This window comes from Nicotiana tabacum, chromosome 14 (genome assembly GCF_000715075.1).
Source record: "Nicotiana tabacum cultivar K326 chromosome 14, ASM71507v2, whole genome shotgun sequence".
NCBI classification, from domain to species: domain Eukaryota; kingdom Viridiplantae; phylum Streptophyta; class Magnoliopsida; order Solanales; family Solanaceae; genus Nicotiana; species Nicotiana tabacum.
This window is the reverse complement of record NC_134093.1, coordinates 104947553-104970349: the sequence shown is the minus strand read 5'-3', so window position 1 is coordinate 104970349 and position 22797 is coordinate 104947553.

Genomic DNA, 22797 nt, shown 5'->3' with positions numbered 1-22797 from the left:
CATTGTCTCATCACGAGAATGGACTAAAATTTTATTTGACAATGTTGAACCGTCATTAATGACTTTGTTTGATCTCTTTGAACCTAGATCTTGGGATCTCCAGTCTTCTAGGTAGAGTTACCGCCACAATGACTTGTTCTCGACCATAGCCCCATTCCCCTTGATGATTTCTCAACTACCTCTCTAGTTAGGCCTTTTGTAAGTGGATCCGACACATTATCACTTGACTTTACATAGTCAATTGTGATAATTCCTCTAGAGAGTAATTGCCTAACGGTTTTATGTCTTCGTCGTATATGACGAGATTTACCGTTATACATGACGCTCCCAGCCCTTCCAATTGCCGCTTGACTATCATAATGTATGCATATTGGTGCCAACGGTTTGGGCAAAAATGGAATGTCTTCCAAGAAATTCCGGAGCCATTCAGCTTCTTCACCGGCTTTATCTAAGGCTATGAATTCAGCCTCCATTGTAGAGCGGGCAATACATGTTTGTTTGGACGACTTCTAAGATACCGCTCCTCCACCAATTGTGAATACATATCCACTCGTGGACTTAGAATCAGTTGAACCGGTGATCCAATTTACATCACAGTATCCCTCAATCACCGCAGGGAAATTACTGTAGTGCAATTCAAAGTTCTGGGTATGTTCTAAATATCCCAAAACTCGTTTCATTGCCATCCAATGAGATTGGCCTGGATTGCTCGTATATCGACTCAGTTTACTTATAGCACAAGCTATGTCTGGTCGTGTACAATTCATGATATACATTAAGCATCCCAATACACGAGCATAATCCAATTGTGATATGCTTTGGCCTTTGTTCTTTGCTAATGCAAGATTCACGTCAATTGGAGTCTTTGCAACTTTAAAGCCCAAGTGCTTGAATTTTTCAAGTACTGTCTTAATATAATGAGATTGTGACAATGCCAGACCTTGAGGAGTCTTATTGATCTTAATTCCCAGAATTAAATCAGCAACTCCCAAGTCTTTCATATCAAACTTGCTATTGAGCATACGCTTAGTATCATTTATGTTGGCAATGTCATTACTCATTATCAACATATCATCCACATATAGGCAAACAATGACTATGTGATTTGGAACATTTTTAATGTACACGCATTTATCACATTCATTTATCTTAAAACCATTTGACAACATTGTTTGGTCAAATTTCGCATGCCATTGTTTGGGTGCTTGTTTTAGTCCGTAAAGAGACTTAACAAGTCTACATACCTTCTTTTCTTTACCTGGAACCACAAACCCTTCAGGTTGTTCCATGTAAATTTCTTCCTCCAACTCTCCATTTAAGAAGGCCGTCTTAACATCCATTTGATGAATTTCAAGACCATACACTGCAGCTAATGCTACTAACATCCGTATGGACGTAATTCTTGTAACTGGAGAGTATGTATCAAAGTATTCTAGACCTTCTCGTTGTCTATACCCTTTGACTACGAGCCTTGCCTTGAATTTATCAATAGTGCCATCATCTTTGATTTTTCTCTTAAAAATCCATTTAGAACCCAAAGGTTTATTTCCAGGAGGAAGATCAACCAATTCCCATGTATGGTTGTTCAATATGGATTCTATTTCACTATTGTCTGCCTCTTTCCAAAATAATAATTCCGAAGAAGTCATAGCTTCTTTAAATGTTTGAGGCTCATTCTCCAATAAGAAAGTCACAAAATCTGGTCCAAATGAAGTAGACGTTCTTTGACGTTTACTACGTCTTGGATTCTCCTGATTACATGTACTTTCTTTTGTTTCTTCCCGAGGTCGTTTAGATCCTTCACCAAACGACTCACATTCCTTTTTATACGGATATATATTTTCAAAAAACTCAGCATTATCTGATTCTATAACCGTATTATTATGAATGTCGGGATTTTCTGATTTATGAACCAGAAATCGATATGCTTTACTATTTGTCGCATATCCTATGAAAACACAATCAACGGTTTTCGGTCCTATCTTTACCCTTTTGGGTTTAGGAACTTGCACTTTTGCCAAACACCCCCACACTTTAAAATAATTCAAGTTGGGCTTCCTTCCTTTCCATTGTTCATAAGGAATGGATTGTGTTTTGCTATGGGGCACTCGATTTAATATTCGATTAGCCGTAAGAATGGCTTCCCCCACAAGTTCTGTGGCAAACCAGAACTTATCAACAACGCATTCATCATCTCCTTTAATGTGCGATTCTTTCTTTCCGCAATCCCATTAGATTGGGGCGTGTAAGGGGCTGTTGTTTGATGAATAATTCCATATTCTAAACATATTTCTTCAAAAGGAGATTCATATTCACCACCCCTATCACTTCTTATCATTTTTACTTTCTTGTTAAGTTGCGTTTCAACTTCATTTTTGTATTGCCTGAATGCGTCTATTGCTTCATCTTTACTATTCAGTAAGTAAACATAGCAATATCGAGTACCATCGTCAATAAAAGTTATGAAATACTTCTTTCCACCGCGAGATGGTATTGACTTCATGTCACAAATATCTGTGTGAATTAAGTCTAAAGGATTTGAATTCCTTTCAACTGACTTATAAGGATGTTTAACATACTTAGATTCCACACATATTTGACATTTTGATTTTTCGCATTCAAACTTGGGCAGTACTTCCAAGTTAATCATTTTTCGCAAGGTTTTATAATTGACATGACCCAAACGTACATGCCATAAATCATTTGACTCAAGTAAGTAAGAAGAAGCTGAAATATTATTATTATTTTCAACAACCATTACATTTAGATTGAAAAGGCCCTCGGTGAGGTAACCTTTTCCCACAAATATTCCATTCTTACTAATTACAACCTTGTTGGATACAAAAACGCACTTAAAACCGTGCTTAACAAGAAGTCCAGTAGAGACTAAATTCTTTCTCATTTCGGGAACATGAAGGACATTGTTCAAAGTCATGACCTTGCCAGAAGTCATTTTTAGAAATACCTTCCCATATCCTTCAACTTTTGCTGTTGAAGCATTTCCCATATAAACTGTCTCTCCGGGTTCAGCAAGAGCATAGGTAGCAAAAGCCTCTCTAACTGCACAAACATGGCGAGTGGCTCCTGAATCAAACCACCACAGTTTAGGATTTCTCACCAAGTTACATTCAGAGAGCATGGCACACAAGTTATCAACATCATCATGGTTTACTACCATGTTTGCTTGACCCCTTTTCTTGTCTTTCTTCGGAGCACGACACTCCGTAGATTTGTGTCCGGTTTTCCCACAGTTGTAGCAGTTTCCACTGAACCGCTTCTTGCTTGGGTTGTATTTCGGACCAGAAGCCTTCTTCCTCTTTTTGTTAGCTTCAACAATATTTGCTCCCATTATTGTTGAATTTCCACGGCCTCTCCTTTCAGCAGCTTTATTGTCCTCTTCGATTCTCAACCGAACAATGAGATCTTCAAGGGACATTTTTTTTCGTTTGTGTTTCAAATAATTTTTGAAGTCCTTCCACAACGGAGGCAACTTCTCAATCATTGCTGCTACTTGGAATGCTTCGTTGATTACAAGACCTTCAGCAAGTAGATCATGAATAATCACTTGCAATTCCTGGACTTGAGTAATAACAGACTTGCTATCTATCATTTTGTAGTCCAGAAATTTTGCGGCAACGAATTTCTTCATCCCGGCATCTTCAGTCTTATATTTCTTTTCAAGCGCATTCCACAATTCTTTGGATGTCTCCATGCTACTGTATACATTATACAGATTATCATCCAGTCCGCTAAGAATATAATTCTTGCATAAAAAATCAGAATGCTTCCACGCTTCAATCACGAGAAAGCGTTCATTATCTGGAGTTTTATCCGGCAGATCAGGAACATCTTCCTTGATGAACTTCTGTAGACATAACGTAGTTAAGTAGAAGAACATCTTCTGCTGCCAGCGTTTGAAATCAATCCCGAAAAATTTTTCGGGTTTTTCTGCCGGTGCCAACGCCGGTGTTCGGCTTGTCGTTGCGTTGGCAGTCGCCATCGGAACAGCTTGGTTTTCGTTTTCAGTCATCATCTTTTACAGAAAAAGAATGACACAAACAAACGTTTAATACACGTTTTCAAACTGGAGTAAAAATCACGTAGATTTTAATATCCAGCAAAACGCCACGAAGGCTTAACTCTCCAAAACGGGAGTACACAAACCACAAAGGTTTTAGTTTGCAGAATAATAAGAATAACACAAGTACAGAAATAAATATTAAATTCCTTAAGATTGTTATTCCCGGTCAATATTGCTGTATTTGTAAATATTAATTCTGCAAAATATAAGTTAACGTAATGAAACAATAATAATAAATTCGAGCCCACTGAATTCACAGTATTTCCTTAAGGAATTTAATCCCCTCCTAGTACCCAAGGTAATGGATTATTTCCTCCCAGGATAGAACGAATAACACACTGGTGTAGCGGTACTTCAAACCCCAGTGTTTCGGCGAACACAAAGTTCGGTAGCAAATCACACTTACAGTTGCTTTGTTTGAAGTTAAAAAACAATGCAGAACGAAGGAGTATATACTCAGAAAAACGTATGGAAGTTCTGAGAGGAAGGAGTGCAATGTATAGCCAATTTGCTTGCTCCACAAATTGTATGTTGAGTTTAGTATATTTCTTCAACATTTCCTGCTCATATATATAGCAGCCAAGAAGGAGTGCAAGACCAAACGTCCACCCTTCATGGTGGAGCAAGCATTACATGTTTGTGGAGCAAGCACTTCATGGTGGGAAGACCATTATCCGGCTGCCAAATTATCAATACACGGATTGGAAAATATCCGTTACAAATACGGATAATCTTACGTTAATATTTACTATTAACAAATAAATTTGGTCCAAAAAATTAATCAATCAATCGATCATTTGACCAAATCCAAATCCAAATCCGAATCCGAAGCCGAAGCCGAAGCCGTAGCCGTAGCCGAAGCCGAGCCGAGCGAGCGAGCGACGACGACGGCGCGAGGCTTGCTTTCTTCTTAACTCTTTAAGAGCTACAAGAAGAGCAATTATATATATACCCACCAAAAATGTCTTCCACTTCCAATATGGGACAATGTCTCATTGTTAAGAGGGGAAAACTTAAAATTTTACTCAAAATTTCATTTTCCCTCCATTTCCCATTCATCCTCATTTTAAGAATATTACATCTTAAAAATAAAACCTCAACAATCCCCCACATGAATGGGGAATGGCTATATCACGGAAGTATGCATGAAAAACTGTGTGATTTACAAGCAAGGATTAATTGCATCTGGATAAGTAGGTTTCCCTTTGAACTTTCCGTAGTAAACTTATGTCGGATATACTCGGTCAATCGGTAGATTTGATATCTTTGAACCGTCGATCTTTGGTGTATACCTAGACAACCATAAGTCACACAATCAACCCTTAACCATCTTTGGTTCTCATTGTTGTGTTCGTTTCAGCCATGAACACCGCCTGGTTTCATAAGTGCGTAGAGAACTGGCCTTACAAAGTTCTCCTTGAAGCGGCTCACACTTCACACTTAAATAGGTGATTCCTAAACGTGTCATCCTGTAGATACACTATTTGATATACCCCGTATCAAATTTAGAAATCATTAAAAAGCCTTAATGCTTTATCCTTGGTACTGAACATTGTCTCATCACGAGAATGGACTAAAATTTTATTTGACAATGTTGAACCGTCATTAATGACTTTGTTTGATCTCTTTGAACCTAGATCTTGGGATCTCCAGTCTTCTAGGTAGAGTTACCGCCACAATGACTTGTTCTCGACCATAGCCCCATTCCCCTTGATGATTTCTCAACTACCTCTCTAGTTAGGCCTTTTGTAAGTGGATCCGACACATTATCACTTGACTTTACATAGTCAATTGTGATAATTCCTCTAGAGAGTAATTGCCTAACGGTTTTATGTCTTCGTCGTATATGACGAGATTTACCGTTATACATGACACTCCCAGCCCTTCCAATTGCCGCTTGACTATCATAATGTATGCATATTGGTGCCAACGGTTTGGGCAAAAATGGAATGTCTTCCAAGAAATTCCGGAGCCATTCAGCTTCTTCACCGGCTTTATCTAAGGCTATGAATTCAGCCTCCATTGTAGAGCGGGCAATACATGTTTGTTTGGACGACTTCTAAGATACCGCTCCTCCACCAATTGTGAATACATATCCACTCGTGGACTTAGAATCAGTTGAACCGGTGATCCAATTTGCATCACAGTATCCCTCAATCACCGCAGGGAAATTACTGTAGTGCAATTCAAAGTTCTGGGTATGTTCTAAATATCCCAAAACTCGTTTCATTGCCATCCAATGAGATTGGCCTGGATTGCTCGTATATCGACTCAGTTTACTTATAGCACAAGCTATGTCTGGTCGTGTACAATTCATGATATACATTAAGCATCCCAATACACGAGCATAATCCAATTGTGATATGCTTTGGCCTTTGTTGTTTGCTAATGCAAGATTCACGTCAATTGGAGTCTTTGCAACTTTAAAGCCCAAGTGCTTGAATTTTTCAAGTACTGTCTTAATATAATGAGATTGTGACAATGCCAGACCTTGAGGAGTCTTATTGATCTTAATTCCCAGAATTAAATCAGCAACTCCCAAGTCTTTCATATCAAACTTGCTATTGAGCATACGCTTAGTAGCATTTATGTTGGCAATGTCATTACTCATTATCAACATATCATCCACATATAGGCAAACAATGACTATGTGATTTGGAACATTTTTAATGTACACGCATTTATCACATTCATTTATCTTAAAACCATTTGACAACATTGTTTGGTCAAATTTCGCATGCCATTGTTTGGGTGCTTGTTTTAGTCCGTAAAGAGACTTAACAAGTCTACATACCTTCTTTTCTTTACCTGGAACCACAAACCCTTCAGGTTGTTCCATGTAAATTTCTTCCTCCAACTCTCCATTTAAGAAGGCCGTCTTAACATCCATTTGATGAATTTCAAGACCATACACTGCAGCTAATGCTACTAACATCCGTATGGACGTAATTCTTGTAACTGGAGAGTATGTATCAAAGTAGTCTAGACCTTCTCGTTGTCTATACCCTTTGACTACGAGCCTTGCCTTGAATTTATCAATAGTGCCATCATCTTTGATTTTTCTCTTAAAAATCCATTTAGAACCCAAAGGTTTATTTCCAGGAGGAAGATCAACCAATTCCCATGTATGGTTGTTCAATATGGATTCTATTTCACTATTGACTGCCTCTTTCTAAAACAATGATTCCGAAGAAGTCATAGCTTCTTTAAATGTTTGAGGCTCATTCTCCAATAAGAAAGTCACAAAATCTGGTCCAAATGAAGTAGACGTTCTTTGACGTTTACTACGTCTTGGATTCTCCTGATTACATGTACTTTCTTTTGTTTCTTCCCGAGGTCGTTTAGATCCTTCACCAAACGACTCACATTCCTTTTTATACGGATATATATTTTCAAAAAACTCAGCATTATCTGATTCTATAACCGTATTATTATGAATGTCGGGATTTTCTGATTTATGAACCAGAAATCGATATGCTTTACTATTTGTCGCACATCCTATGAAAACACAATCAACGGTTTTCGGTCCTATCTTTACCCTTTTGGGTTTAGGAACTTGCACTTTTGCCAAACACCCCCACACTTTAAAATAATTCAAGTTGGGCTTCCTTCCTTTCCATTGTTCATAAGGAATGGATTGTGTTTTGCTATGGGGCAATCGATTTAATATTCGATTAGCCGTAAGAATGGCTTCCCCCCACAAGTTCTGTGGCAAACCAGAACTTATCAACAACGCATTCATCCTCTCCTTTAATGTGCGATTCTTTCTTTCCGCAATCCCATTAGATTGGGGCGTGTAAGGGGCTGTTGTTTGATGAATAATTCCATATTCTAAACATATTTCTTCAAAAGGAGATTCATATTCACCACCCCTATCACTTCTTATCATTTTTACTTTCTTGTTAAGTTGCGTTTCAACTTCATTTTTGTATTGCCTGAATGCGTCTATTGCTTCATCTTTACTATTCAGTAAGTAAACATAGCAATATCGAGTACCATCGTCAATAAAAGTTATGAAATACTTCTTTCCACCGCGAGATGGTATTGACTTCATGTCACAAATATCTGTGTGAATTAAGTCTAAAGGATTTGAATTCCTTTCAACTGACTTATAAGGATGTTTAACATACTTAGATTCCACACATATTTGACATTTTGATTTTTCGCATTCAAACTTGGGCAGTACTTCCAAGTTAATCATTTTTCGCAAGGTTTTATAATTGACATGACCCAAACGTACATGCCATAAATCATTTGACTCAAGTAAGTAAGAAGAAGCTGAAATATTATTATTATTTTCAACAACCATTACATTTAGATTGAAAAGGCCCTCGGTGAGGTAACCTTTTCCCACAAATATTCCATTCTTACTAATTACAACCTTGTTGGATACAAAAACGCACTTAAAACCGTGCTTAACAAGAAGTCCAGTAGAGACTAAATTCTTTCTCATTTCGGGAACATGAAGGACATTGTTCAAAGTCATGACCTTGCCAGAAGTCATTTTTAGAAATACCTTCCCATATCCTTCAACTTTTGCTGTTGAAGCATTTCCCATATAAACTGTCTCTCCGGGTTCAGCAAGAGCATAGGTAGCAAAAGCCTCTCTAACTGCACAAACATGGCGAGTGGCTCCTGAATCAAACCACCACAGTTTAGGATTTCCCACCAAGTTACATTCAGAGAGCATGGCACACAAGTTATCAACATCATCATGGTTTACTACCATGTTTGCTTGACCCCTTTTCTTGTCTTTCTTCGGAGCACGACACTCCGTAGATTTGTGTCCGGTTTTCCCACAGTTGTAGCAGTTTCCACTGAACCGCTTCTTGCTTGGGTTGTATTTCGGACCAGAAGCCTTCTTCCTCTTTTTGTTAGCTTCAACAATATTTGCTCCCATTATTGTTGAATTTCCACGGCCTCTCCTTTCAGCAGCTTTATTGTCCTCTTCGATTCTCAACCGAACAATGAGATCTTCAAGGGACATTTTTTTTCGTTTGTGTTTCAAATAATTTTTGAAGTCCTTCCACAACGGAGGCAACTTCTCAATCATTGCTGCTACTTGGAATGCTTCGTTGATTACAAGACCTTCAGCAAGTAGATCATGAATAATCACTTGCAATTCCTGGACTTGAGTAATAACAGACTTGCTATCTATCATTTTGTAGTCCAGAAATTTTGCGGCAACGAATTTCTTCATCCCGGCATCTTCAGTCTTATATTTCTTTTCAAGCGCATTCCACAATTCTTTGGATGTCTCCATGCTACTGTATACATTATACAGATTATCATCCAGTCCGCTAAGAATATAATTCTTGCATAAAAAATCAGAATGCTTCCACGCTTCAATCACGAGAAAGCATTCATTATCTGGAGTTTTATCCGGCAGATCAGGAACATCTTCCTTGATGAACTTCTGTAGACATAACGTAGTTAAGTAGAAGAACATCTTCTGCTGCCAGCATTTGAAATCAATCCCGGAAAATTTTCCGGGTTTTTCTGCCGGTGCCAACGCCGGTGTTCGGCTTGTCGTTGCGTTGGCAGTCGCCATCGGAACAGCTTGGTTTTCGTTTTCAGTCATCATCTTTTACAGAAAAAGAATGACACAAACAAACGTTTAATACACGTTTTCAAACTGGATTAAAAATCACGTAGATTTTAATATCCAGCAAAACGCCACGAAGGCTAACTCTCCAAAACGGGAGTACACAAACCACAAAGGTTTTAGTTTGCAGAATAATAAGAATAACACAAGTACAGAAATAAATATTAAATTCCTTAAGATTGTTATTCCCGGTCAATATTGCTGTATTTGTAAATATTAATTCTGCAAAATATAAGTTAACGTAATGAAACAATAATAATAAATTCGAGCCCACTGAATTCACAGTGTTTCCTTAAGGAATTTAATCCCCTCCTAGTACCCAAGGTAATGGATTATTTCCTCCCAGGATAGAACGAATAACACACTGGTGTAGCGGTACTTCAAACCCCAGTGTTTCGGCGAACACAAAGTTCGGTAGCAAATCACACTTACAGTTGCTTTGTTTGAAGTTAAAAAACAATGCAGAACGAAGGAGTATATACTCAGAAAAACGTATGGAAGTTCTGAGAGGAAGGAGTGCAATGTATAGCCAATTTGTTGAGCGAATTGTATGTTGAGTTTAGTATATTTCTTCAATATTTGCTGCTCATATATATAGCAGCCAAGAAGGAGTGCAAGACCAAACGTCCACCCTTCATGGTGGAGCAAGCATTACATGTTTGTGGAGCAAGCACTTCATGGTGGGAAGACCATTATCCGGCTGCCAAATTATCAATACACGGATTGGAAAATATCCGTTACAAATACGGATAATCTTACGTTAATATTTACTATTAACAAATAAATTTGGTCCAAAAAATTAATCAATCAATCGATCATTTGACCAAATCCAAATCCAAATCCAAATCCGAATCCGAATCCGAAGCCGAAGCCGAAGCCGAAGCCGTAGCCGTAGGCGTAGCCGAAGCCGAGCCGAGCGAGCGAGCGACGACGACGGCGCGAGGCTTGCTTTCTTCTTAACTCTTTAAGAGCTACAAGAAGAGCAATTATATATATACCCACCAAAAATGTCTTCCACTTCCAATATGGGACAATGTCTCATTGTTAAGAGGGGGAAACTTAAAATTTTACTCAAAATTTCATTTTCCCTCCATTTCCCATTCATCCTCATTTTAAGAATATTACATCTTAAAAATAAAACCTCAACAATCCCCCACATGAATGGGGAATGGCTATATCACGGAAGTATGCATGAAAAACTGTGTGATTTACAAGCAAGGATTAATTGCATCTGGATAAGTAGGTTTCCCTTTGAACTTTCCGTAGTAAACTTATGTCGGATATACTCGGTCAATCGGTAGATTTGATATCTTTGAACCGTCGATCTTTGGTGTATACCTAGACAACCATAAGTCACACAATCAACCCTTAACCGTCTTTGGTTCTCATTGTTGTGTTCGTTTCAGCCATGAACACCGCCTGGTTTCATAAGTGCGTAGAGAACTGGCCTTACAAAGTTCTCCTTGAAGCGGCTCACACTTCACACTTAAATAGGTGATTCCTAAACGTGTCATCCTGTAGATACACTATTTGATATACCCCGTATCAAATTTAGAAATCATTAAAAAGCCTTAATGCTTTATCCTTGGTACTGAACATTGTCTCATCACGAGAATGGACTAAAATTTTATTTGACAATGTTGAACCGTCATTAATGACTTTGTTTGATCTCTTTGAACCTAGATCTTGGGATCTCCAGTCTTCTAGGTAGAGTTACCGCCACAATGACTTGTTCTCGACCATAGCCCCATTCCCCTTGATGATTTCTCAACTACCTCTCTAGTTAGGCCTTTTGTAAGTGGATCCGACACATTATCACTTGACTTTACATAGTCAATTGTGATAATTCCTCTAGAGAGTAATTGCCTAACGGTTTTATGTCTTCGTCGTATATGACGAGATTTACCGTTATACATGACACTCCCAGCCCTTCCAATTGCCGCTTGACTATCATAATGTATGCATATTGGTGCCAACGGTTTGGGCAAAAATGGAATGTCTTCCAAGAAATTCCGGAGCCATTCAGCTTCTTCACCGGCTTTATCTAAGGCTATGAATTCAGCCTCCATTGTAGAGCGGGCAATACATGTTTGTTTGGACGACTTCTAAGATACCGCTCCTCCACCAATTGTGAATACATATCCACTCGTGGACTTAGAATCAGTTGAACCGGTGATCCAATTTGCATCACAGTATCCCTCAATCACCGCAGGGAAATTACTGTAGTGCAATTCAAAGTTCTGGGTATGTTCTAAATATCCCAAAACTCGTTTCATTGCCATCCAATGAGATTGGCCTGGATTGCTCGTATATCGACTCAGTTTACTTATAGCACAAGCTATGTCTGGTCGTGTACAATTCATGATATACATTAAGCATCCCAATACACGAGCATAATCCAATTGTGATATGCTTTGGCCTTTGTTGTTTGCTAATGCAAGATTCACGTCAATTGGAGTCTTTGCAACTTTAAAGCCCAAGTGCTTGAATTTTTCAAGTACTGTCTTAATATAATGAGATTGTGACAATGCCAGACCTTGAGGAGTCTTATTGATCTTAATTCCCAGAATTAAATCAGCAACTCCCAAGTCTTTCATATCAAACTTGCTATTGAGCATACGCTTAGTAGCATTTATGTTGGCAATGTCATTACTCATTATCAACATATCATCCACATATAGGCAAACAATGACTATGTGATTTGGAACATTTTTAATGTACACGCATTTATCACATTCATTTATCTTAAAACCATTTGACAACATTGTTTGGTCAAATTTCGCATGCCATTGTTTGGGTGCTTGTTTTAGTCCGTAAAGAGACTTAACAAGTCTACATACCTTCTTTTCTTTACCTGGAACCACAAACCCTTCAGGTTGTTCCATGTAAATTTCTTCCTCCAACTCTCCATTTAAGAAGGCCGTCTTAACATCCATTTGATGAATTTCAAGACCATACACTGCAGCTAATGCTACTAACATCCGTATGGACGTAATTCTTGTAACTGGAGAGTATGTATCAAAGTAGTCTAGACCTTCTCGTTGTCTATACCCTTTGACTACGAGCCTTGCCTTGAATTTATCAATAGTGCCATCATCTTTGATTTTTCTCTTAAAAATCCATTTAGAACCCAAAGGTTTATTTCCAGGAGGAAGATCAACCAATTCCCATGTATGGTTGTTCAATATGGATTCTATTTCACTATTGACTACCTCTTTCCAAAACAATGATTCTGAAGAAGTCATAGCTTCTTTAAATGTTTGAGGCTCATTCTCCAATAAGAAAGTCACAAAATCTGGTCCAAATGAAGTAGACGTTCTTTGACGTTTACTACTTCTTGGATTCTCCTGATTACATGTACTTTCTTTTGTTTCTTCCCGAGGTCGTTTAGATCCTTCACCAAACGACTCACATTCCTTTTTATACGGATATATATTTTCAAAAAACTCAGCATTATCTGATTCTATAACCGTATTATTATGAATGTCGGGATTTTCTGATTTATGAACCAGAAATCGATATGCTTTACTATTTGTCGCATATCCTATGAAAACACAATCAACGGTTTTCGGTCCTATCTTTACCCTTTTGGGTTTAGGAACTTGCACTTTTGCCAAACACCCCCACACTTTAAAATAATTCAAGTTGGACTTCCTTCCTTTCCATTGTTCATAAGGAATGGATTGTGTTTTGCTATGGGGCACTCGATTTAATATTCGATTAGCCGTAAGAATGGCTTCCCCCACAAGTTCTGTGGCAAACCAGAACTTATCAACAACGCATTCATCATCTCCTTTAATGTGCGATTCTTTCTTTCCGCAATCCCATTAGATTGGGGCGTGTAAGGGGCTGTTGTTTGATGAATAATTCCATATTCTAAACATATTTCTTCAAAAGGAGATTCATATTCACCACCCCTATCACTTCTTATCATTTTTACTTTCTTGTTAAGTTGCGTTTCAACTTCATTTTTGTATTGCCTGAATGCGTCTATTGCTTCATCTTTACTATTCAGTAAGTAAACATAGCAATATCGAGTACCATCGTCAATAAAAGTTATGAAATACTTCTTTCCACCGCGAGATGGTATTGACTTCATGTCACAAATATCTGTGTGAATTAAGTCTAAAGGATTTGAATTCCTTTCAACTGACTTATAAGGATGTTTAACATACTTAGATTCCACACATATTTGACATTTTGATTTTTCGCATTCAAACTTGGGCAGTACTTCCAAGTTAATCATTTTACGCAAGGTTTTATAATTGACATGACCCAAACGTACATGCCATAAATCATTTGACTCAAGTAAGTAAGAAGAAGCTGAAATATTATTATTATTTTCAACAACCATTACATTTAGATTGAAAAGGCCCTCGGTGAGGTAACCTTTTCCCACAAATATTCCATTCTTACTAATTACAACCTTGTTGGATACAAAAACGCACTTAAAACCGTGCTTAACAAGAAGTCCAGTAGAGACTAAATTCTTTCTCATTTCGGGAACATGAAGGACATTGTTCAAAGTCATGACCTTGCCAGAAGTTATTTTTAGAAATACCTTCCCATATCCTTCAACTTTTGCTGTTGAAGCATTTCCCATATAAACTGTCTCTCCGGGTTCAGCAAGAGCATAGGTAGCAAAAGCCTCTCTAACTGCACAAACATGGCGAGTGGCTCCTGAATCAAACCACCACAGTTTAGGATTTCCCACCAAGTTACATTCAGAGAGCATGGCACACAAGTTATCAACATCATCATGGTTTACTACCATGTTTGCTTGACCCCTTTTCTTGTCTTTCTTCGGAGCACGACACTCCGTAGATTTGTGTCCGATTTTCCCACAGTTGTAGCAGTTTCCACTGAACCGCTTCTTGCTTGGGTTGTATTTCGGACCAGAAGCCTTCTTCCTCTTTTTTGTTAGCTTCAACAATATTTGCTCCCATTATTGTTGAATTTCCACGGCCTCTCCTTTCAGCAGCTTTATTGTCCTCTTCGATTCTCAACCGAACAATGAGATCTTCAAGGGACATTTTTTTTCGTTTGTGTTTCAAATAATTTTTGAAGTCCTTCCACAACGGAGGCAACTTCTCAATCATTGCTGCTACTTGGAATGCTTCGTTGATTACAAGACCTTCAGCAAGTAGATCATGAATAATCACTTGCAATTCCTGGACTTGAGTAATAACAGACTTGCTATCTATCATTTTGTAGTCCAGAAATTTTGCGGCAACGAATTTCTTCATCCCGGCATCTTCAGTCTTATATTTCTTTTCAAGCGCATTCCACAATTCTTTGGATGTCTCCATGCTACTGTATACATTATACAGATTATCATCCAGTCCGCTAAGAATATAATTCTTGCATAAAAAATCAGAATGCTTCCACGCTTCAATCACGAGAAAGCGTTCATTATCTGGAGTTTTATCCGGCAGATCAGGAACATCTTCCTTGATGAACTTCTGTAGACATAACGTAGTTAAGTAGAAGAACATCTTCTGCTGCCAGCGTTTGAAATCAATCCCGGAAAATTTTCCGGGTTTTTCTGCCGGTGCCAACGCCGGTGTTCGGCTTGTCGTTGCGTTGGCAGTCGCCATCGGAACAGCTTGGTTTTCGTTTTCAGTCATCATCTTTTACAGAAAAAGAATGACACAAACAAACGTTTAATACACGTTTTCAAACTGGAGTAAAAATCACGTAGATTTTAATATCCAGCAAAACGCCACGAAGGCTTAACTCTCCAAAACGGGAGTACACAAACCACAAAGGTTTTAGTTTGCAGAATAATAAGAATAACACAAGTACAGAAATAAATATTAAATTCCTTAAGATTGTTATTCCCGGTCAATATTGCTGTATTTGTAAATATTAATTCTGCAAAATATAAGTTAACGTAATGAAACAATAATAATAAATTCGAGCCCACTGAATTCACAGTGTTTCCTTAAGGAATTTAATCCCCTCCTAGTACCCAAGGTAATGGATTATTTCCTCCCAGGATAGAACGAATAACACACTGGTGTAGCGGTACTTCAAACCCCAGTGTTTCGGCGAACACAAAGTTCGGTAGCAAATCACACTTACAGTTGCTTTGTTTGAAGTTAAAAAACAATGCAGAACGAAGGAGTATATACTCAGAAAAACGTATGGAAGTTCTGAGAGGAAGGAGTGCAATGTATAGCCAATTTGTTGAGCGAATTGTATGTTGAGTTTAGTATATTTCTTCAACATTTGCTGCTCATATATATAGCAGCCAAGAAGGAGTGCAAGACCAAACGTCCACCCTTCATGGTGGAGCAAGCATTACATGTTTGTGGAGCAAGCACTTCATGGTGGGAAGACCATTATCCGGCTGCTAAATTATCAATACACGGATTGGAAAATATCCGTTACAAATACGGATAATCTTACGTTAATATTTACTATTAACAAATAAATTTGGTCCAAAAAATTAATCAATCAATCGATCATTTGACCAAATCCAAATCCAAATCCGAATCCGAATCCGAAGCCGAAGCCGTAGCCGTAGCCGAAGCCGAGCCGAGCGAGCGAGCGACGACGACGGCGCGAGGCTTGCTTTCTTTTTAACTCTTTAAGAGCTACAAGAAGAGCAATTATATATATACCCACCAAAAATGTCTTCCACTTCCAATATGGGACAATGTCTCATTGTTAAGAGGGGGAAACTTAAAATTTTACTCAAAATTTCATTTTCCCTCCATTTCCCATTCATCCTCATTTTAAGAATATTACATCTTAAAAATAAAACCTCAACAATCCCCCACATGAATGGGGAATGGCTATATCACGGAAGTATGCATGAAAAACTGTGTGATTTACAAGCAAGGATTAATTGCATCTGGATAAGTAGGTTTCCCTTTGAACTTTCCGTAGTAAACTTATGTCGGATATACTCGGTCAATCGGTAGATTTGATATCTTTGAACCGTCGATCTTTGGTGTATACCTAGACAACCATAAGTCACACAATCAACCCTTAACCGTCTTTGGTTCTCATTGTTGTGTTCGTTTCAGCCATGAACACCGCCTGGTTTCATAAGTGCGTAGAGAACTGGCCTTACAAAGTTCTCCTTGAAGCGGCTCACACTTCACACTTAAATAGGTGATTCCTAAACGTGTCATCCTGTAGATACACTATTTGATATACCCCGTATCAAATTTAGAAATCATTAAAAAGCCTTAATGCTTTATCCTTGGTACTGAACATTGTCTCATCACGAGAATGGACTAAAATTTTATTTGACAATGTTGAACCGTCATTAATGACTTTGTTTGATCTCTTTGAACCTAGATCTTGGGATCTCCAGTCTTCTAGGTAGAGTTACCGCCACAATGACTTGTTCTCGGCCATAGCCCCATTCCCCTTGATGATTTCTCAACTACCTCTCTAGTTAGGCCTTTTGTAAGTGGATCCGACACATTATCACTTGACTTTACATAGTCAATTGTGATAATTCCTCTAGAGAGTAATTGCCTAACGGTTTTATGTCTTCGTCGTATATGACGAGATTTACCGTTATACATGACGCTCCCAGCCCTTCCAATTGCCGCTTGACTATCACAATGTATGCATATTGGTGCCAACGGTTTGGGCCAAAATGGAATGTCTTCCAAGAAATTCCGGAGCCATTCAGCTTCTTCACCGGCTTTATCTAAGGCTATGAATTCAGCCTCCATTGTAGAGCGGGCAATACATGTTTGTTTGGACGACTTCCAAGATACCGCTCCTCCACCAATAGTGAATACATATCCACTCGTGGACTTAGAATCAGTTGAACCGGTGATCCAATTTGCATCACAGTATCCCTCAATCACCGCAGGGAAATTACTGTAGTGCAATTCAAAGTTCTGGGTATGTTCTAAATATCCCAAAACTCGTTTCATTGCCATCCAATGAGATTGGCCTGGATTGCTCGTATATCGACTCAGTTTACTTATAGCACAAGCTATGTCTGGTCGTGTACAATTCATGATATACATTAAGCATCCCAATACACGAGCATAATCCAATTGTGATATGCTTTGGCCTTTGTTGTTTGCTAATGCAAGATTCACGTCAATTGGAGTCTTTGCAACTTTAAAGCCCAAGTGCTTGAATTTTTCAAGTACTGTCTTAATATAATGAGATTGTGACAATGCCAGACCTTGAGGAGTCTTATTGATCTTAATTCCCAGAATTAAATCAGCAACTCCCAAGTCTTTCATATCAAACTTGCTATTGAGCATACGCTTAGTAGCATTTATGTTGGCAATGTCATTACTCATTATCAACATATCATCCACATATAGGCAAACAATGACTATGTGATTTGGAACATTTTTAATGTACACGCATTTATCACATTCATTTATCTTAAAACCATTTGACAACATTGTTTGGTCAAATTTCGCATGCCATTGTTTGGGTGCTTGTTTTAGTCCGTAAAGAGACTTAACAAGTCTACATACCTTCTTTTCTTTACCTGGAACCACAAACCCTTCAGGTTGTTCCATGTAAATTTCTTCCTCCAACTCTCCATTTAAGAAGGCCGTCTTAACATCCATTTGATGAATTTCAAGACCATACACTGCAGCTAATGCTACTAACATCCGTATGGACGTAATTCTTGTAACTGGAGAGTATGTATCAAAGTAGTCTAGACCTTCTCGTTGTCTATACCCTTTGACTACGAGCCTTGCCTTGAATTTATCAATAGTGCCATCATCTTTGATTTTTCTCTTAAAAATCCATTTAGAACCCAAAGGTTTATTTCCAGGAGGAAGATCAACCAATTCCCATGTATGGTTGTTCAATATGGATTCTATTTCACTATTGACTGCCTCTTTCTAAAACAATGATTCTGAAGAAGTCATAGCTTCTTTAAATGTTTGAGGCTCATTCTCCAATAAGAAAGTCACAAAATCTGGTCCAAATGAAGTAGACGTTCTTTGACGTTTACTACGTCTTGGATTCTCATGATTACATGTACTTTCTTTTGTTTCTTCCCGAGGTCGTTTATATCCTTCACCAAATGACTCACATTCCTTTTTATACGGATATATATTTTCAAAAAACTCAGCATTATCTGATTCTATAACCGTATTATTATGAATGTCGGGATTTTCTGATTTATGAACCAGAAATCGATATGCTTTACTATTTGTCGCATATCCTATGAAAACACAATCAACGGTTTTCGGTCCTATCTTTACCCTTTTGGGTTTAGGAACTTGCACTTTTGCCAAACACCCCCACACTTTAAAATAATTCAAGTTGGGCTTCCTTCCTTTCCATTGTTCATAAGGAATGGATTGTGTTTTGCTATGGGGCACTCGATTTAATATTCGATTAGCCGTAAGAATGGCTTCCCCCACAAGTTCTGTGGCAAACCAGAACTTATCAACAACGCATTCATCATCTCCTTTAATGTGCGATTCTTTCTTTCCGCAATCCCATTAGATTGGGGCGTGTAAGGGGCTGTTGTTTGATGAATAATTCCATATTCTAAACATATTTCTTCAAAAGGAGATTCATATTCACCACCCCTATCACTTCTTATCATTTTTACTTTCTTGTTAAGTTGCGTTTCAACTTCATTTTTGTATTGCCTGAATGCGTCTATTGCTTCATCTTTACTATTCAGTAAGTAAACATAGCAATATCGAGTACCATCGTCAATAAAAGTTATGAAATACTTCTTTCCACCGCGAGATGGTATTGACTTCATGTCACAAATATCTGTGTGAATTAAGTCTAAAGGATTTGAATTCCTTTCAACTGACTTATAAGGATGTTTAACATACTTAGATTCCACACATATTTGACATTTTGATTTTTCGCATTCAAACTTGGGCAGTACTTCCAAGTTAATCATTTTCCGCAAGGTTTTATAATTGACATGACCCAAACGTACATGCCATAAATCATTTGACTCAAGTAAGTAAGAAGAAGCTGAAATATTATTATTATTTTCAACAACCATTACATTTAGATTGAAAAGGCCCTCGGTGAGGTAACCTTTTCCCACAAATATTCCATTCTTACTAATTACAACCTTGTTGGATACAAAAACGCACTTAAAACCGTGCTTAACAAGAAGTCCAGTAGAGACTAAATTCTTTCTCATTTCGGGAACATGAAGGACATTGTTCAAAGTCATGACCTTGCCAGAAGTCATTTTTAGAAATACCTTCCTATATCCTTCAACTTTTGCTGTTGAAGCATTTCCCATATAAACTGTCTCTCCGGGTTCAGCAAGAGCATAGGTAGCAAAAGCCTCTCTAACTGCACAAACATGGCGAGTGGCTCCTGAATCAAACCACCACAGTTTAGGATTTCCCACCAAGTTACATTCAGAGAGCATGGCACACAAGTTATCAACATCATCATGGTTTACTACCATGTTTGCTTGACCCCTTTTCTTGTCTTTCTTCGGAGCACGACACTCCGTAGATTTGTGTCCGGTTTTCCCATAGTTGTAGAAGTTTCCTCTGAGCCGCTTCTTGCTTGGGTTGTATTTCGGACCAGAAGCCTTCTTCCTCTTTTTGTTAGCTTCAACAATATTTGCTCCCATTATTGTTGAATTTCCACGGCCTCTCCTTTCAGCAGCTTTATTGTCCTCTTCGATTCTCAACCGAACAATGAGATCTTCAAGGGACATTTTTTTTCGTTTGTGTTTCAAATAATTTTTGAAGTCCTTCCACAACGGAGGCAACTTCTCAATCATTGCTGCTACTTGGAATGCTTCATTGATTACAAGACCTTCAGCAAGTAGATCATGAATAATCACTTGCAATTCCTGGACTTGAGTAATAACAGACTTGCTATCTATCATTTTGTAGTCCAGAAATTTTGCGGCAACGAATTTCTTCATCCCGGCATCTTCAGTCTTATATTTCTTTTCAAGCGCATTCCACAATTCTTTGGATGTCTCCATGCTACTGTATACATTATACAGATTATCATCCAGTCCGCTAAGAATATAATTCTTGCATAAAAAATCAGAATGCTTCCACGCTTCAATCACGAGAAAGCGTTCATTATCTGGAGTTTTATCCGGCAGATCAGGAACATCTTCCTTGATGAACTTCTGTAGACATAACGTAGTTAAGTAGAAGAACATCTTCTGCTGCCAGCGTTTGAAATCAATCCCGGAAAAGTTTTCGGGTTTTTCTGCCGGTGCCAACGCCGGTGTTCGGCTTGTCGTTGTGTTGGCAGTCGCCATCGGAACAGCTTGGTTTTCGTTTTCAGTCATCATCTTTTACAGAAAAAGAATGACACAAACAAACGTTTAATACACGTTTTCAAACTGGAGTAAAAATCACGTAGATTTTAATATCCAGCAAAACGCCACGAAGGCTTAACTCTCCAAAACGGGAGTACACAAACCACAAAGGTTTTAGTTTGCAGAATAATAAGAATAACACAAGTACAGAAATAAATATTAAATTCCTTAAGATTGTTATTCCCGGTAAATATTGCTGTATTTGTAAATATTAATTCTGCAAAATATAAGTTAACGTAATGAAACAATAATAATAAATTCGAGTCCACTGAATTCACAGTATTTCCTTAAGGAATTTAATCCCCTCCTAGTACCCAAGGTAATGGATTATTTCCTCCCAGGATAGAACGAATAACACACTGGTGTAGCGGTACTTCAAACCCCAGTGTTTCGGCGAACACAAAGTTCGGTAGCAAATCACACTTACAGTTGCTTTGTTTGAAGTTAAAAAACAATGCAGAACGAAGGAGTATATACTCAGAAAAACGTATGGAAGTTCTGAGAGGAAGGAGTGCAATGTATAGCCAATTTGTTGAGCGAATTGTATGTTGAGTTTAGTATATTTCTTCAACATTTGCTGCTCATATATATAGCAGCCAAGAAGGAGTGCAAGACCAAACGTCCACCCTTCATGGTGGAGCAAGCATTACATGTTTGTGGAGCAAGCACTTCATGGTGGGAAGACCATTATCCGGCTGCCAAATTATCAATACACGGATTGGAAAATATCCGTTACAAATACGGATAATCTTACGTTAATATTTACTATTAACAAATAAATTTGGTCCAAAAAATTAATCAATCAATCGATCATTTGACCAAATCCAAATCCAAATCTGAATCCGAATCCGAAGCCGAAGCCGAAGCCGTAGCCGAAGCCGAGCCGAGCGAGCGAGCGACGACGACGGCGCGAGGCTTGCTTTCTTCTTAACTCTTTAAGAGCTACAAGAAGAGCAATTATATATATACCCACCAAAAATGTCTTCCACTTCCAATATGGGACAATGTCTCATTGTTAAGAGGGGGAAACTTAAAATTTTACTCAAAATTTCATTTTCCCTCCATTTCCCATTCATCCTCATTTTAAGAATATTATATCTTAAAAATAAAACCTCAACAATCCACCACATGAATGGGGAATGGCTATATCACGGAAGTATGCATGAAAAACTGTGTGATTTACAAGCAAGGATTAATTGCATCTGGATAAGTAGGTTTCCCTTTGAACTTTCCGTAGTAAACTTATGTCGGATATACTCGGTCAATCGGTAGATTTGATATCTTTGAACCGTCGATCTTTGGTGTATACCTAGACAACCATAAGTCACACAATCAACCCTTAACCGTCTTTGGTTCTCATTGTTGTGTTCGTTTCAGCCATGAACACCGCCTGGTTTCATAAGTGCGAAGAGAACTGGCCTTACAAAGTTCTCCTTGAAGCGGCTCACACTTCACACTTAAATAGGTGATTCCTAAACGTGTCATCCTGTAGATACACTATTTGATATACCCCGTATCAAATTTAGAAATCATTAAAAAGCCTTAATGCTTTATCCTTGGTACTGAACATTGTCTCATCACGAGAATGGACTAAAATTTTATTTGACAATGTTGAACCGTCATTAATGACTTTGTTTGATCTCTTTGAACCTAGATCTTGGGATCTCCAGTCTTCTAGGTAGAGTTACCGCCACAATGACTTGTTCTCGGCCATAGCCCCATTCCCCTTGATGATTTCTCAACTACCTCTCTAGTTAGGCCTTTTGTAAGTGGATCCGACACATTATCACTTGACTTTACATAGTCAATTGTGATAATTCCTCTAGA